Source organism: Misgurnus anguillicaudatus, chromosome 3 (genome assembly GCF_027580225.2).
Source record: "Misgurnus anguillicaudatus chromosome 3, ASM2758022v2, whole genome shotgun sequence".
Classification (NCBI taxonomy): Eukaryota; Metazoa; Chordata; class Actinopteri; order Cypriniformes; family Cobitidae; genus Misgurnus; species Misgurnus anguillicaudatus.
This window is the reverse complement of record NC_073339.2, coordinates 9,502,870-9,508,475: the sequence shown is the minus strand read 5'-3', so window position 1 is coordinate 9,508,475 and position 5,606 is coordinate 9,502,870.

Sequence of the window (5,606 nt, the reverse complement as noted above, 5' to 3'; positions counted from 1 at the left end):
AGTTAACATGATGCTAACATGAATTAGCATGATGCTAACATGAAGCTAGCATGATGCTAACATGAATTAGCATGAAGCTAGCATGATGCTAACATGAATTAGCATGAAGCTAGCATGATGCTAACATGAATTAGCAAAGCTAGCATGATGCTAACATGAATTAGCAAAGCTAGCATGATGCTAACATGAATTAGCATGAAGCTAGCATGATGCTAACATGAATTAGCATGAAGCTAGCATGATGCTAACATGAATTAGCATGAAGCTAGCATGATGCTAACATGAATTAGCATGAAGCTAGCATGATGCTAACATGAATAAGCATGAAGTTAGCATGATGCTAACATGAATTAGCATGAAGCTAGCATAATGCTAACATGAATTAGCATGAAGCTAGCATGATGTTAACATGAATTAGCATTAAGCTAGCATGAAGTTAGCATGATTTAGCATGAAGTTAGCAAGATTTGTTATGAAATTAGCATAAAAGCTAGCATGAAACTAGCATGAAGCTAGTATGACTTAGCATGAAGCTAGCATAAGGCTAACATGACCAAAAGACCCAACCCCCATGCCTCTATGATGTTCGGATACAGAGATATAAGGCTTTGTTTATTATGTTGCTAGGGTGCTCATATTTGGTTGCTAGGGGCGTGGCTTAATACCTCAAAAGAATCCTCAGAGACTGATTGGATGCCTGAGTAAAATGAGCCCACCCCCATGTCTCTGTGACACTCTGCTGCAATGATATCCATCTGGGCATTTTATAATGGCAGTCTATGGAAGATGTTGCTAGGGTGCCCAAAAATGGTTGCTAGGGGCGTGGCTTAATAGCTATGGGACGATCCTGAGAGACTGATTGGATGCCTGAGTAAAATGAGCCCACCCCCATGTCTCTACGACACTCTAAAGTGAAGATATTCCATCTGGGACGCTTTTATTCCCTTATATGGGCATGTTCCCTGCCCCATTATAAGTCAATGGGGAAATTTGGGTGCCTCTTACACCCCAGGGGTGAAACTTACATCCCAATATGATGTATGTTCTTACAGAGCCTGCCAGCCTCTTCAAATGTGGTAACCCACAAGTTTCTACAAATTCCTCGCTTGCAGCTATGACCCGTCAAAGTTGGTCGTAATGTTAAGTCAATGGAAAATTTGGGGTGTTTGAGCGCCCCGTTTAGGAATTCGGTAGGTCCCATCAGTTAGAAAAGATATAGCATAAATCTACGTACCAGTCTTAAAAGTTTTGTAAAGTTTTGTGGGTGTAGCTTGAAAGCTCTAGGAGGAGTTACTGTTAGAAAAAAGTGTGAACAGAAGAATAATAATAATAATAATAAGCTTAGATCGAAGAACAGTATGTTGGCTTTGTCAAGCCAACATAATAAGATATAAGTTTAATAGCAATATCAATATATTGGCTTTTTCAAAGCCAACATAATAAATTGTAAAATGTTTCCATGTTTGTATTCTGTAGACAATTCATGCACTATTACAGTTTTTTACAATCACTTTGCTACTATTTTCAGAACATTGATGTCATTTTTCACAACTCTAGACACAAAACTCACAACCAAAGATCAACATGCACATTTTTCAAAACTCTTAACTCTTTTCTCAATTGCTTGGATACAATACACATAAAACTTGGATCATTTGTTCATTCAACCAAAATCACATGTTCAATATGACACAACTTACAGTTTTTTTAATTTGCGTTGGTGCTATTTTCACAAGTATGTGGTAAAACCTCACAACTGTTAGTACAAAACTCACAGCAAATCATCAAAAAGTCAGTTTTTTCAAACATGTAATCACATTTTCAATTGACTTAGTACAACACACAAAATTATACATTCACTTTTTCACCACACTTAATCATTGTGTCATCAAAGAAATACATTTCATTTGAAGTAATTGTCTTTCACAATGCAATGCTCACAATACTTTTGATATGCTTCTCATCTCATTTGCGTAAATACATTTGACCAGCACTAAATCCAACTGATCTTAATGGTTAATCACTGAACCATTTGGTAAACATATATATTTTCATTTCAGCAATATACAGTATATGGATTTTAAGAACTACAGAAATAAAATGTGTGTTTGTACAAACATATAAATTATGTGTAACCACACATGATAAAATACTCTTTATTGCTAGTTGATTTTACATAGTGGTAACCACAGTTGGTGATTACAGTAGATATACTGTAAAAGTGGGGGTGTAAACACTGGCAATTTCTTTCAACATGGAGCAGGACAGACAGCAAGAAGATCTTGTGGACAAGGGATCCCTCAGGGAGGTGGGCATGGGCACCCACAGAGACCTCAAAGAGGTGGACAAAAATCTACGGCCAAATGCTCAAGACAGGCTTGATCCAAATTACAGTAATGTTATGTGTGCACTAAATGTTATGTTCTCATTCAGTTACATTACAGAAAGTATAGCTATGTTACAATTATATCTGAAAAATAAAAACTACTGTACTGTAATTTGCTCAAATGATTGTAGAGGATGTCTTCATTGATCCTTCACTTGATTACACATAGGATGGATATTTTAGAATGATAGATTATGTGAGTAACGTAAGTGTATTGCCTAATATGAAACTGTGTAATATGTATTTTTTAGTACTGTAGCATATTAATTTCAGGACTTTTAAGTCTGATTTGAAACATGTATCTTGCAATGTTTGCTGTTGGATGAAGTGATTGTTAAAATTACTAAACTGAAAGAAGATCATACCGTTGTGTTTCGGTGATTAAACCAAATGTTCTCATTACATATTACAATAATCTTGTATTTGAAACAATGACTGCGTTTACATGCAGCCAATAACCCGTTCAAATCCGGAATATTAGCAATAACCCGGTCGCGCACGTCCATGTAAACACCGGCAAAAACCCGAATATGCTAATATTCCTGTTTTTAAAATCCCGAATATTACCCCTGGGTTACCTCTTTTCTAGCCCGAAATTTTGGTCATGTAAACGCGCATCGGGATATTCCCATCAAAAGGAACATTGATTTGTGTTCTGCGCATGTTCTATTCGCAAGGAATCTTGGTCTTTTGAGTAGAGGAACTTCTTATATACACTTTTAGAGCGAGGAGGAGGAAACCAATTGCAACAACCGCGCTTTGCACGTTAAATTAATATATTGCTATTGTTTTTCACATCATACATGTATAATAAAGTTCAAATAGATTGTCAATAGTTATGAGAGTAACTTGGTTTTTTTTGTGAATTTGAATTCAAAATGTAATTCTATGCTATTCATATTTCGTTAAATACAGTGAATGTGTGAAAAAAGTGAAAGATGACAGAATAACTGCATAGCGTCGTCTGCATAGATGCGGTTTCTAAGATTAAAATTACTTTAATTTAACTGATCCACACAAATACAAAGCGGCATAATATAACTGATTGCTTACCAGCATTAAAACCACTTAAAATAAAAACCTTAGGTTTTTTCTTTGTATGCAGCGTCCGCTCTGTGGATTAGGATGTTGCAATAACGCCGGTGGCTTTATTATTAACTGACTGAATACTTGACTCTTACCTGACATTTAGATATGAAAGTTTACCATCAACAGTACCTGCGCGAAACATTAAACATTGATGATCATCTGCCGACTCGACTGTTTCTGCACGTCCTCAGTCCGCTTAATTAACGGCTTTTCGTTCTATCCGCGTGAGCTAAACATTTTTGTTCTGTACTTTTTTACTTGCATGTATTTCTACATATTTTCGGCCAAGTAACACTCAGGATATAATGTAAGTTATTATAGATAGCATAAAAGCTTGTTCTGAAAGGATGACAATTATAAAAATTATCTTTCCAGCTTAATTTAGCCAAAATAATGATTTATTCGTTTTCATACTTTATATATGTTAATTTATCTACTAATATATTATTGAAAATGCCATTAATAAATATTCATTGCCTTCTGTAAGCTATTGCATTCGTTTTGTACATTTATAGATGCATAAATACTGTCTAATTTAAATTTCTTTAAGACGTGGTTGTGTTCTCTATTTACCGATGCTCTGTAAATTTGCACTTAAAAACCTTCTTGTTAGAAAATTGTTCTTTAATTAATTTTTTTTTCAAAAATATATTTAGCTGAAGGCTAGTATATAGCTTGTTAATCTTTTTATCAAAAAAAGGAAAGACATGTAACTTAGCCTACCCTGCTTCTACATCGGTGCAGCTTGTTCTGGATTTAAATAATACCTTTATTTTAGTAAATGAAGGCAGTAAAACCGCAAAGCGCACTAGGGAGCCACGCAAAATCACAGCATTTACCTTTTAATCACAGTTTACATCAGGATATTGCCAAGTCCATGTATACAGGGGTAACTCTCTCTGCTCTACGCATGTAAACGGGTTATTCCGAATGTTTCAGAAACCCGAAACCCGACCTTAACTCGACCATAACCCGAATATTGACAGCATGTAAACGTAGTCAATGATAATGTGGACTGAAAACATGTGCAACTCACTGAAAGCATTAAATCAGGTTTTGAAAGAATGACTAGCTGTGTTACAAGTGTGATCAGTTTGGATTTTTGTACTAAGAGTTTTGAAAATGTACACCTTAGTTGTGAAGATGGTACCAGAGCGAATAAAAAAAACTGTAACATCAAAGTACTACTGTTTCAAAAGGCTATTCACACATCACATTTCAAATAAGTGTCTATTCATTTTCTTACAATGATCTAACTATCAATCAATACAACTGCCCAAAATGATAAGTAACTGTTGCATTATTCGTAATAGTTGTATGGAAACAGACAAAGAATCTTCCATGTTTACTGAAAATCATGAAAGTTTCAAGATAATGAGGTTCATTGTAACCAATAAGCATGGAGCATGAACCAATTATCACTGTACTGTATAGATGCAGGCCCTTGTAATTGCTTGTCCAATTCTGCCAACTTGTTACTGATGATTGAGTGCAGATTGTGAAATGATGTGACCTATGTTGTGATTGTACTGTAGTGTTTTCATCAATACATTACAAACTTTGTTCAATGTGTCTGTCGTATTCTCTCTACTACTGCAGTACTTTTACAGATATGTATTTGCTCTACATGTACCATAATGAAATCTGTATCACCAATTTTGTTCTACAATATTTAATGATTGTACAAACAATGACTTAGTGAAACTATCAGTTGCTTGTGTGTGGGTGATCTATAGTTATGTTTCCATGGTATTTCACAGTAAATTTGTGTTTTGAAACAATGATTGTGCAAGTGCAAGATGTCTTTAAAGATGTGAATGCACAATGCAATGTTTTGAACACTAGACAGCCTGTGTTACAAGTGATTACTGTTTTGAGTTTTGTATCTAGAGTTGTGAAAAATGACATCAATGTTCTGAAAATAGTAGCAAAGTGATTGTAAAAAACTGTAACAATTACATTTTTGTTTTAAAATACATATTTTATTGAGCTTGTGAGATTGCATTTGTACCAAAATGTGCATGTTCCCGCCATACCTCAAAGAGATATGGATTGTAATTTGTAATTGCAACAATATAACATTTTTTACACAAATTAAGTGGTTATATTGTAAATATAGATTTTATTGCAT